General features: G+C 36.4%; 1 protein-coding gene across 2 annotated transcripts in view; it reads left to right on the top strand.

The window, feature by feature from the left end:
- The window catches only part of mgat1b (alpha-1,3-mannosyl-glycoprotein 2-beta-N-acetylglucosaminyltransferase b), a 55272-nt gene that overhangs the window by 10407 nt on the left and 31074 nt on the right, over positions 1–13791 (top strand). The window contains exon 1 of one of the 2 annotated variants that reach the window (XM_055157448.1): positions 533–661. The exons of the other annotated variant lie outside the window; for it this stretch is intronic. The gene's annotated coding sequence lies outside the window, so the exon portion shown is untranslated. Of the gene's footprint in view, positions 1–532; positions 662–13791 lie in introns of those variants that run through there. 2 annotated transcript variants of the gene reach the window in all.

The following is a 13791-nucleotide window of genomic DNA, read 5'->3' as shown; positions in this document are numbered from 1 at the left end:
TGCTATACTTTTTCTCAAACCTTTTGTGTTTCCACTGATCGAGTGTTAATTTTTAATGACCTAATTGGCTTAATTAACTGTTTTAAGACTATTGATTAGCTTTTGTCACCGTAATTACTCTGCCAATAGCACAAAAAACAGCACGAAACTCCCTTTGTGAAGCAAGAAACGCGATCAACAAACTCTTACTACTCTTTATTCCTACTTATTTAGAAGTTTATTACCATTTTTTAATCTGTTTTTTTTATTGTAATATAGTGTGCTGCGTGAGCTTCCGTGTCCCAAGTAATTTCCCTTGTGGATCAATAAAGTTTAAGGCAAAATTTGCATGCATCGAGCCGCCTATAGTCGCTGATAAGACGCAGACCTGGCAACTTTGCTCGTCCCACTTATCCTATTTCAACATAGAGCGAGAGAGAGAGAGAGGGAGAGGGGTTGGGGGAGGGAGGGACCAGGAGGAGGGGGTTAAGAAGAATAGCAGCCTGCATGGGAGTGTAAAGAGCAACAGTTCCCTCCCATTTGGACGTCCTAACTCTCTCTCTCTCTGTCTCTCTCTGTGTTTCTCTCTGTTTCTCGGCGCGCTCCTCTCTCACTTTTTGCGCTTACAGTCCAGACAGGCTCGAGTAGCTGGCAGTGCTGTAGGCGGCTGGGCATGGGACAGGTAAGAGCCAATTCTACGCTAAAAGGTTGCTTTGCTTTGAGATTAGAAAGGTTTATCTCCCTGTCAGTGTGTAAGAAAGCAATGTGTTATGTGTAGAGGTGGATAGAGTGGACAGAAATTGTACTCAAGTTAAGTCAAGATTAATACTGTGTAAAAAATATTCCTTGAGTAAATGTACAAAGTGGTAGAGATGTAACAATAACCGAAATATTGTGATATCGTATCGTAGTCTTGCAATAATATCTTTGCAGTATATTAAATCACAATTTCCTTTGATTAAATACGTGGTTTTATAGAAGCAAAAGCTTATAAACCTCAGAAACTACACTTCAAAATGATTCATTTCAGCACAGACAACATGAATAAATATTTTTTACTTGAATTCTTGAGATTATGATGGTAAAAATTCACACCAAAATCTTGTCAAGGTATTTTAAAAGCAAAAAAATGTCCCATCTACAATTATACTCATCAGAAAATTGCAATAAATATCGTACTGTGAGATGCATATCGTGATAATATCGTACCATGAGATTTAGATATCGTTACATGGCTACAAAATGATTGATGATTGGTGTTTTCAAAGCAGAGAACAAAGATAAAAAGAGGAAAAACTAAAGGAAATGTTCAAATCTGTGTTGTTAGGTTCTTTTTTTAGACCAAGAGTTTGTCTGAGAAAAAAAACAACTAATAACTGTAATATCGTGATATCATATCGTCAGAAGTCTCACAATATATCGAATTATTAGTGTCTTTGCTTAAATGCTTTTTATAAACATTATGTTGATTCATTTCATTATAAAAACTGTTTTTTTTTTACTTGTCAAGGTATTTTAAAAGCAAAAAAGTGTCCTATCTCAAATTAAATTTGCCACTCTAAAATATAGCAAAAAATATCGTATCGAGAGATTTGAATATCGTTATATAAATTTTCGGACGACCAAATTAATCTCATTGGAATAAATGTTCGAATCATTTCATATTGTCCACATGAAGCTTTTGTCACTTTGTAGACTTCAAACTACCCAAAACTTTTACTCCTACTACTTGAGTAAAATATTTGACAGTGTAACAGTAACTTGAGTAAAAATATGGAGTTTTCTTTAAAAATGTCTCTGATCTGTGTTATAATGTTGGTTCTTCATCACAAACAGACCTGGAGTTGTTTTGTTTCATTCACACTTTTAACGCACAGAGTATTTTGAGTACTTCTCTCAAACGGAAAACACTCTGTTCTACTTTGTGATGTCGTGGTAATACAGAAAGGCGCTCGACTGTGTTTTTAAACTCCACAAACCTTCACTAGAATCATTTGGGTAATTTCAGACCATCTCTATTGAACTAAATATAAAAAGGAGCTGTTAACTTGAAAACGTTTATGAAAACTTTATGATTTTAAATCACAAAGGAAGTATAGCAAAGAACCTCATCATTGTTTTGATAATTAAGTTTATCTTGGTTCAGTTTTGTTTTTAATTAGCGTTTGGTTTAGTCCTGTAAGACTTTGTGTACTAAGGTTTAATACTCAAAGCTTTGCACAGTGTATTACTTGACATTTCTTATTGATTGGCTGGTTTAAAAAAAAAAAAGAAGTACTAGGTTTAAAGGTCCTGTTACGTAATACTTTTTGTAAACTTTGTACACTTAAACATCGGTGCATCAGAGCTTTTCAGGTTTTGATTTTTGTTCTTTCAATTCTTTATTTTAAGGTAGTGATTTAAAAATACGAGATTCATTTTCAGACTATCTCCATCCGCCATCTGTTTTCATTTCCTGTACAGATGGAAAGAGAGAAATTGCGCACCTACGTTTAGTAAAAACTACATTAAAAGTGCATTGTGTAACTTTTCCGGTAGTATGCTTTTTTTTCCACGGAGATATTATTGCTTTGTCTGGAATGTTTCATAGTACGGAATTAAAACTTTTTATCTTTAAAGAGACCAAACCAGACCAAGTTACAGGTCAGATCTGTGGAGAGGCGCACTCACAGTGAGAATGTCTGTTTTTCTAGGTATTTTTGAGCTATAAAACCACATGTAATTCAATAAATGTAAGATAGAGCTATTTAATGTCTTATTATGGAATATTCCAGGCAGAACAATGACATATCCATAGAAACAAGAAAGTGTCAGACCCCCAACCAAAAAGTTATAGTGCACTTTTAAGAACAACATAAGCTCTGATCTGAATCTTTCTTTTTTTTTTCATATATTTAAAAGACCTATTGTGCTTGTGTCTGCTGTAGTTATAATCTGACACTTATGGATCATTATGTTAAATTTTTTGACATTTTAAATCACAATATTGGTCTAAAATAACTTTATAAAAGAAACAAGTCTGCTGATGTATGGTATTAGAAGGCCGCTGTGCCAAATAGGAGCTGAGACTTGTCGTCTGACCACACAGAACCAGCTTTTTATCATCTAAAGACCCACTGCCCAAGTTCTGCAGATGGACTGAGGAGAGCACTGGCAATTAATAAGAATAAATGTAATTAATACAGTATATATAATGAAAATTTTTTTGTTTTGTTTTATTTATATGTATATAGGTCAGGAGTCTCCAACCTGTGGCTCGGGAACTACCAGCAGGGGGAAAAAAATAATAAATAAAAATGATAAAAAAATAATAATAATAATAATAATAATAATAAATAAAATAACAAAATAAAAATAAGAATAAAGAAACAGGTAAATTAAATAAATAAATATATGGAAAAGAAGGAAATTCTTTTTAATCTTTTTTTTAATAACAAAAATGTGGTTAATTACATGCTTATTATTATTGTAGATGTATAATTCTAATAAATGGACAGATAAATGGACAGTGGTTTATGTTTCATAGGCATCTAACTGTACCCAATGGTTCGCCCTCTTGCTTATAACGGTCTGAATTTTTTTGAGGTCACTAAAATGAGAAGCTCTCAGGCATTTTTGTTTTGTAAAGGTAGCTCACCGGAGGAAAAAGGTTGGAGACCCCGATACAGGTTAACTAACTTAGTTTCATAAATTGTACAATTCAGAGGGACTTTTCAGTCAGGGGGACTTTCCAGCTGATTCCCATACATATACATTTATATATTTATGCCTTATTTGGCACCTCTTTCTTGCCATCTTTTTTGCTAATTATTTAGATTGTATTATTACCATTTATATTTGTTCTCTTTGTTATTATATTATATTGTGATGTGTGAGCTACTACGTCCAAATCATTTCCCTTGTGGATTAATAAAGTTTGTCTAAGTATAAGAATACAGGAGAATAAATATGCCTCAAACATACATGAATCACTCTAAATACAACTTCAAAGTGTCAATGAGAAGGAAACGACTTTAACATGGTTAAAAGCCCTGAAAAGCCGGTTTTCCAGAATCAGCTTTACAAACACACGAAAAAACAAAGTACAGCTAAAAGCCTGTTCAAACACAATTGTTGTTACAAGTTTAGGGTGAACTGGAGAGGGGCGGGATAAAGTAAATAGCTGTTAGACTTCAGTAAAACATTTGTAAAGGGCCCTGGAGTTGTGTTTTGTTTCATTCAAACATGTTTAACACACAAACCCTGCAGATTTACCCATATATACATCACAAGGTGGAACAGAGCATTTTGAGCTTTGGAGATGTAGACAGACTACCATATTTTTTGGACTGTAAGTCACACTTTTTTTAACGGTTTGGGTGTTTCCTGCGACTTATACTTCAGTGCGACTTATATATTAACATTTTTAGACTGATAGCCGGGAGAGGCTCTAGGCTTGTGTGTCAGTATCTAGTACTACTTTTACTCCTGTACCACTGTCACTTCGCTCTACTGTGCATATCTCCTGTAGGAAAAGCCACTGTCTCACTGCAAATATTGAAATATTCAGCTGAAAACAGAAAGCGAGCAGAGAAAGAAAGTTTGGAGTGAGTGAGAAACTTGTGAGGGACTGGCGGAACAGGGATGGAGAACACAGCCTCACGGTAAACGGGCGGGCGCGTCATGAAATTTCCTGGAAGTCACTGAATTAATCGACAAAGCCTGAACATCAGTGACACCAAAACCATCCTGTCGGGATTCAGAAAGGCCCGAATAATTCTAACTGGAACTGATGCTGAGTCTGACGACGCAGAAGAGAAAGCGGCGCTCTGTTTACCTCATGGATCTATGGTTTATCTCCGGCGGTCACACAGAAGTGACACTGAGAATGAAGAATTGAATGGATTTAGTGATTTGGAGTGAGATTGTGAGTTTGGTAAATTTATGTTATGTTGTTTATGCTATAATTATCTAAAGAACTGTTCATATGTTACGTTACCATATTAATGCCTGTTCAGTCTGTTGTTCTCTGTTCTATTGTTATTAGTAGAACTTGATTTTCAAGATAAAATGTCAGTTCCTGGTGTCTGATATTATAAAATACATTTCCCCAAAAAGTGTGACTTATAGTCCGGTGCAACTTATATATGTTTTTTGGCTGGTGCAACTTCTACTCCGGAGTGACTTATTGTCCAGAAAATACAGTAATAATAAAGGGTTCCTCATGTGTGAATGAAAAAAAACATAGCTCCAGGTCTGATTTTGACGAGGTAACAACATTATAACATGACTTAAAGCTCACGAGAGTCAGTTTTGTGTGATATAGGAGCTTTTAAAATATTTAGAGAAGTGTGCAGATATGGGGAGAAGTTGAGGAAAAAGCCTCCGAGCACTCACCTTGAATGCAGGACAATACAGGATTACTCAAATGCGTATAAATCAATAAAAAATACAACTCCTGAGCTACTGAGATAACGATAAGGGAACACTGTTATAGCGTTGTTAATAATAGCTCATAAAAGTCAATTGTATGTAAACTCGGAGCACTTCCTGATAACGCCTCACCTCAAGAGGCCAAGGAGAAAACTGTGTAAATACAGAAGGGTTGCTCAAATGTGTGAATGACTTAAACGACTCGGGTTCACAAGAGGACATTATGACATGAAAGCTCTCGTAAAAGTCGCTGTAGTAAAAGGGGTTTAGTGTGTCAGTGCTTCTACAGATTCATGGTTGAATCTTTTGTGAACCCAGAGAAGCGCTGAATTAAATCTTGTTTGGATGTGCTCTTTTTTAGGGTTGTTAAAAGTATATTATAAAGAAATATTGTGGTATCGTATCATCAAAAGTTTCATAATAATATCGCGGGCCATCAAAATATATTGAATTATACTTGTTATGGTGCAGCAACAGCTAAAAAAATGGAGAAAACTACATAGACCATGATCCTTTGCTCTGTTTCAGTCCAATCTACATGATGAAATAATGGTGCGTTCGATTATTATCCGTCTCCCAGTGTCCCATCTACAGTTATACTCATCAAAATATCGCTATAAATATCGTACAGTGGGATTTATCATTTTATTTATGGACAAAAGCGTAATCTGTGCAAAATTGGTGGAGGAAAAACTAAAGGAAATGTTCAAATCTATGTTTTTAGACCAAGGGTTTGTTTATCAGTCTGAAAAAAGAACCTAATAACATTTTTTTTTTTTCTTTTGGTGTTTTTTTTTTTTTTGCTTTGAAAAAACACCAATTTTGCATGGATCACGCTTTTGTCCTTAAATAAAAATGATAAATGCCATGTTATTCCTGACAGTTAGGTTCTTTTTTTCAGACCAAGAGTTTGTTTATCTGTCTGAAAAGAGAACCTAATAACATAAAAAATTATCAGAAGAACAAATGAACCTCATTGGAATAAATGTTCAAATCATTTCATATTGTCCAGGTGAAGCCTTTGTCTTTTTGTCAACTACCCAAAACTACCCTGTTGTTTGGCGGTGTTCTTTTTTAGGGTTGTCAAAAGTCATTATGTAACAATAACCGAAATATCGTTGTATCGCATCGTCAAAAGTCTCATAATAATATCGTGGGCCATCAAAATATATCAAATTATACTTGTTATGGTGGAGCAACAGCTAAAAACACGGAGAGAACTACATAGACCATGATCCTTTGCTCTGTTTCAGTCCAATATTCGTGCGAAATAATGGTGCGTTCGATTATTATCCGTCTCGCACTTGGATCTCGAACGTCTGACATCCACACTCCAACCGTCTTATTATGTTTTGTGAGTCTAACTTGGAGAAAACGTGGACACCAACTGCAAAGCTGTTATTGTTGTTGTTTATCTTTTTGTTAGTGTCCCTCAGGGTGTTTAGCGTTTGTTCGATATTGACCTCACCACAACACTGACTACCAAACCCACAGGCAGTGATACGGACGCAGTAAAGTAATCCAGTTATTAAGGGTGTGCAAAAATATTGAAATATCGATATATCATATTGTTTAATGTGATGATACAGTATTGATATCATGGGCTGATGTATGTATATCGCCAAGAATATTTTTTTGGTGTATTTTACTAAATGATTTTGTAACAGCGATACAGTTTAGTTGCTTGTTTAGATACATTTTCATTGTTTTGATGATTAAAATGGGTGTGTTTCATATTCACTTTGCACAAGAAGTGATATAACAAAGACGTTTATATCACTTTTAGTATCAACATATCGTATTGAATCAAAAGCTCCCTGTGTATCGAGGTATGTATCGTATCGGCAACTTTTTAATGGTGTACCAGTAATACCAGTGACTGAAATTGTCATTTAAACCACCAAAGCTCCAAACACAATGAAAACGGTTCATGTTTACAAGTGACACTGGGAGCAGCCATCATGGATTCTGTCTCGGAATCATTGCTCAGTCTTTTCTGAGTTCTTCAGAGTTCCACCGTCCGAGGAAAAGTGGAGTGTCAGTGCATGTCATGTCGGATGGATAATTGAAAAGTATTAAGCAATTTTAAATCTTAAGTAGTGCAATAAATATCGTACCATGAGACACATTTCATGAAAATATCGTGACATCCATAGTCAAAAATATAAAAAATTGGATACTAATCAATACCAAAACGAGTATCGAAACTAGATATTCATATGAGCAGGTATCGATACTAAAAAAGTCACATTGACGGGACAGAAATTAATCTTTCCTGAATCGCTTTAGAATTATCTTGAACTGTATCAGAACAAGTGAAAGCCCTGAAAACCCATCTCTTTAAAAAAAAAAAAAACTTCCATTAACTGTCTTTTTTCTTGTTTGTTGTTGTCTCACGTAAAGCGTCTTTGAGTATCTTGAAAAACGCTATACAAGTGTTATGTATTATTATTAGTATTAAAAGAGCACACAGACTAATAGAAAAGAATGTACTACCATTTAATGTTGAAAATCACCTTCTATTGTCTAAAGAAAATGTTTTTTTATTCTCATCGTGTTTCAGAATCTGTACTGAGCATCGAGTCTGTTCCTTTGTGACTACAGTGAGTCTTCCTGATAGACTTGATCCCTCCAGACTTGTTATTGTGCCTGTTCTGTGTTATCAGCTGTTGGAGTGTTCTTGGGATTTCACACTTTGAGTGTGGAGAGAACGGAGCCATCAGAGCTTGACATCAACTACACTGACACCATTATACCAGTGTGCTCAGCCGATTATTAAAGGTGCATTCCGCAACTTTTCTGGTGGAGGGGCCATCACCTGAGATTTTACCGCTTTGTCTAGAATGTTCCACGGTAGAGATTAAACCCCTCTATCTCACAGGAGACAACTATAGGCTACATTATGGGTCAGATCTGCGGAGAGGCGACCTTATTCACAGAGAGAATTGTAGTTATGATTCTGATCAGGGACGCAAGAAATGTAATATTAATTAACATACAACAGGGGTGTGCAAAAATATTGAAATATCGATATATCGCATCGTTTAATTTGATGATACATTATCGATATCATTGACTGCTGTATCGATATGTCACCAAGAGTAATTTTAGGTATATTTTACTAAATTATTTTGTGTAAGAGCTACAATTGTGTTGACATTTTCACCTTTTTAGTATTTAGTATCACAGCCATGATTTAGCCTTTTTTTTTTCTTGGACCTGTACTGAATTGATTTGAAATACAGTATCATATTGAATCAAAAGTACACTGTATCAAAAAACGTATCGTATCGAGCCCTATGTATTGACGTATGTATCGTATCAATGACTTCTTAATGATACCCAGCCCTAGTCAGGATAGTAATATTTCAAAGTACATTTTGATACTAAGGAATAGACTCACTACTCTGATTCTGATATCACGATGATCATTCTTTAGACAGTAGAAATTGTGATTTTCAACAATAAATCCTAGTACTTTCTTTTACCATGTGGTCTTATATCCATGTAATCGCCATAGACCCTATAAAGAAGTCGACTAAGGCCCCATCCACACTAGTACGTATTCAAATTGTTTTTGTTGTGGATGCAGTGTTCGTTCACACTAATCCAATGGAAAATTGCTTCAGAGACGGAACGATCTGGTGCCACCAGTTCCCACAAATTCATCTGAGTACTGATCTCATTCGGCACTGTGTGGACGCCTGAAAACACTGATACTCTGATGTAGGAGCTCTAGTTGCGTCCTTATTGGACCACGTCACTGTGACTTGCACCTTCATGATTCTCTGAGTTTGTGACATCGGTCATGTGACCCTATTGCAGAAAACAGTTTAAACAAACCAGAGACAAATGGGAAACAGCGTAGCAAGAACTACTTGCTAGTACATGGTCCACCAAAATCTCAAAATCTGCTGCTGCAACTTACTGGCGTTTTAGGCGGTTTCGCGTTAAAGTGCGAAGTATAGTTCTATAGGTCTGTGCGTATGACCTGCAGACGTATAATCTCTGAATAGTTTAACATGAACCATCTCCAACACGATAGAAACACAGAACAGACTCACCATCAGCAGAACACCCCTCTGTCACAGAAAGAACACTCATATTCCACTGAGTCATGTCCTTTAGTCTGACAGAAGCTGAACCACATCAGTGCACAATAGAGAGCTGTTTTTTGAGCGCTCAGTTTATGCAAATGAGCCAGGCGGTTTTAAGTTTCGTTTCTCAAAAATGTAAACAAATACATGCAAAGCGCATAGGGAAGGCTTGTGGACACAGAAACGATGTGTCTGGATGCAAATCGCTTCCGATATGGTGATTAATTTCAGTGTAAACGTAAGTGAGTGTGACGCCACCCACAGTGTTCGGCTTCAGTCAAATGAAGCTCACCGAGGCTCGCAGTTATAGGGGTAAATTTGAACCCAGATTCCATATTAGAATTTTTTTAACAGACAAAATAGGGAAATAAAAACACCAGGATCACGTAGAGCGGGTTAATACAAACATGTTAAGACCAAAACGACGAGGCTCACTGCAGCACTTACAGAGAGAGGAACGACAATATTCCAATGTAAATCAATGGGAGTTAAATTTGATGGAGCCGGAAGTTCCCTCTTGCGAACTTCCTATTTGGACCTCGGTGACTAGCGGATTAGCTATGTCCATTTATCCTGTAGCTACCCAGGTTTTCTTCGCAAAAAAAAGGACTTCACGCTTCATACTGATGATCATGAGTGTCAGTATTTATTCTCATTCACCTTAAACTCCATCAACACCGTGAACACCGTGAAAACTAAAATAAAAACAGAGAAAATGGCTCAGCTTTACATACAATACCGTTAAATAAATACAGAATACAAAACAATATATTTACCATGTTTACCTGTACATCACCAGTGGTAGTTAAATAGCATTTTTTAAAGTATGACATCTTTTCTTTATATTTTTTCTGCATTTCTCTGTCTTTTTCTCTCTTTCGCGGTTACTATTTTTCATTCTCTGTGTGCTTCCGGAGCAAAGTAAAAGGCCTATGTGCTCTTATACTTCTTACACTTCTAAAGCTGTTCAGGAAAGGTTAATTTCTGTTTTGTGACTCTGACATTGATATATTTTCGATGAGGGCACAACATTATAATATAGACCAAAAAATAGCGCAATATGAGCCTTTTAAGCGACCAATTCTACCATGTTACTGATGTCTTATCTCTGCGATCATAAGTCCAATTTCGTAATAAGATAAACATGGCTTATTTGCCCGTTGCCAACAGTGTAAGCATGTTTTCTCCGTCTGAAATGATGTCACAATCTGCTTTATTTGCTGCCGGTGTCCGATAGCAGAGGGTCATGTAACAGCTGAAGGGACTCGTACGGAGAGAGGCGGCGTAAACATTCATATTAAACAGTCCATATCACGCTATTTTCTGATCTGGGTTATAATGTTTCCTCATCAAAAACATACCGGGAGTTTTAAAGGATAACTCAAACATCTGTGAATGAAACAAAACTCACTTGGGCAAGACATTTAACTCACCTTGCTCCCCTGTGTCAGTGTACGAATGCGTGTATGAATGTGTGAGCGTTTTGAGCCTTTAAGTTGGAAAAGCGTTGTATAAAAATGTGACTGTTCACTTTTGTGGTAGATCAAAGCAGGCTGTGATCGGAAAATAGTCAACCGGTCTTTCAGGGAGTCGCGTAATATGTCAGCTATAATAATTCTTCTCCAAAATCCTTTAGAATTTCATAATTACTCCATAAATTTGTCTCTATCGATTGGTCCTCTAACAAAACCAATTTACAGATACAGATATATTGTATGTAGTCCACTACGTATGGTCCACTCTGGTCTCTGAGAGTAGTGAAAAGCGCTTATAAACTCATCGTTGTGAATAATTAGGATGGTCTGAGGGTAAGAGATCGCTTGTGGGTAAAAATGACAAAATATTTAAAAATGCTAAAATCTGAAACTACACTCCAGAGTGGAAAAGTTGAATACGTTCCGCCGTAGCGTTTCCATTTCCACTGCCCAAGACGCAAAACTCGTCACGTACACTTTTACGTTACATACATCACCACCTGGCGTCACCACCACCTGGCATGCATAAACAATCAAATTCCACGCACTTTTGCAGTCACCATTTTCACGCAGATTTCCTCCAGAAAACGCTCGTCTAAACACGGAAGAAAAAGTGAAAATGCGACGCCACTTTTGCGTCTTCTGTTCAGATCGTCGTCATATAAATGTAGCCTGAATGCATAAGGTAACAGAGGAATAATTTTGGACCACTGCAAACCACAGCCCACTTTATAATGGGCTTTTTTTTCTGTCACTGTAAAATGATTTTTCTATCTCAAGAGCTGCTTATACATATCTGTACTGGGTATGGATGGTACAAGATCTCATGCTACAAGATCTCGTGAGTCACAATTGCCACAAGATCGTGCACACATGAGAAAAATAATCTCCCAAGATTTTTTTTTCCAATTGTTTACCTTTGGATTGGACAAAAAAAGGGTTTCATTTGGTGAGTTACATCTCTTACAGTTTCAAATAGCAGTAGTAGACTGGAAAACAAAAAATGAAACCAAATAAATAAAAAAACTGTGAGGAAACTGAATCATTATGTTAAAATCTCGTCTCATTCTCGTGGACCCTATCTCGTCTCGTCTTGAGGAAATTGTGTTTCGTCCTATCCCTAGTGCTGGGGCAAGCTCAAAAAAAAAAAATAAAAAAATCAGGCTCTGGCCCTTTTAAGTATCTGATAAATCTGAGTAAAATTACCCATAAAAGTGAAGAAATGTCCCTTTATACCCTTTTTTAGAAGTTTATATACTGCTTTCCATTTTCATTTTTGTATTTTTAGCTCCTTTATTATGCAGAACGTACTCAGTATTCGAATTTTCATATCTTCAAAACACCATTTACTCTTTATCTTTGAATATTCTGCCCATCTCTACACAATCAGGTCATTTTCAGAGGATCCCCGTGTTGTCCCCACAGACAGACGGCCGCGCGTTACTTACAGCAGATTATTGGCAGCCCTATATTTGTCTGCTCTAATAGGTTTAAGTCTAAAGCTGAGCTCCTTGCGGTGGCTCCTGCGGCGGCTCCTGCTCACCTCCACAGCCTCCCAGTGTTTGTTTAAGCTCACGGCAGACGGATGCGCTGATAAAGCACACGTGGCATTACTGACCTGCAAATGGTGAGGGAAAAAAAACACACTTTACCATAAGAGAAGGTCCGATGTGGCGTCTCATTAAATTATGTTTAATATAATAGCTTGTTTTATCTCATTCATGAAAGAGTTTCCTAATGGACTTTACATTTTCAGTTAAGTTATGGTGCTTTGGTCTATTTCTTTTTTCTTTTCGAGGTGTTTATATAAAAGGTTTCAACAGTTTCTTTTATTTCTTTGGGGTTTTTTTTGTTGTTGTTGTGTTGCCATCTTCTTTCATTAGGGTTAAAAACATGTTCCTTTTTACACTTTTCACTTTTCTCCTTCCATTTCTTTTTCTCTCGCTCTTAAAATCGCACCTTTTAGTTTTTTCTCTTCTGCTAAAACCAACATTTCTTTTTTTTACCAGTTTAATTTCATCATTAAAATTCAAACCATTCTGTAAAAGATTAGAATACTGTTGTAAACGCTTCTGCACTCTCAACATGCAGCTATTTTGTTTTTTCTTTCCCCACCCATCTAAAAAGGTTTGAGCCCTAGATTTCACTTTTCTTGAAGGGTCTGCCCTCTTTGTACTGCTCCCTGTAAGGACAAACTACATCAGCATCTTTTAACCGAGCAGTAGAGCTTCCTCAGACCACTTCCTATATTTACACCCGAGGAGAGTGAAACGGTGCAGGAACGCATCAGGTGATCTGAAAAGAAAACAGTCCTATGGCTTAAATGTGATCACTGAATGCAATCTTTTCAGTTCTGACCATTTTAATCGGAATATTAAGCTTTTAAAATCCATGGCAAAACCCACAAATGGATCTGAAACACTGAGAACAAGGCCAAATGTCAAAAAGAGCAAATTAATTTTCATTAATAATTCTTCTTTATTCATAAATATTCCAACCTTTTGTTTGGTTAAAAATCCAAATTTACAATAGAAATCCTCGTTCGACTAGCCGACTCCTAAAATATGCTTTAGTTGCCAGTCTACTGAGTACAAACTTGAAATGGCACAAAGACATATCACCTATCTCTAGTCTGTGCAAATGACCAGATTCTGATCAGATTTCTGCATCAGTATGGTATAAAAAAATGCAAGACAAGATGCAGGTAGACAGAGAGATGCGTATTGTAGATAATGAACCTTAGTAGGAGCCTAATACTGACCAATAGGGGTGGCATGGTTCATGAAAAAAAAAAAAAGAACCATTCTGTCCACTTGTCATGGACGTGT

Source organism: Boleophthalmus pectinirostris, unplaced genomic scaffold (genome assembly GCF_026225935.1).
Source record: "Boleophthalmus pectinirostris isolate CB_2022bp ecotype Guang Dong unplaced genomic scaffold, ASM2622593v1 HiC_scaffold_21, whole genome shotgun sequence".
Lineage (NCBI taxonomy): Eukaryota > Metazoa > Chordata > Actinopteri > Gobiiformes > Gobiidae > Boleophthalmus > Boleophthalmus pectinirostris.
The sequence above is the reverse complement of the archived record's forward strand: the minus strand, read 5'-3'. Positions and strand labels throughout refer to the sequence as shown.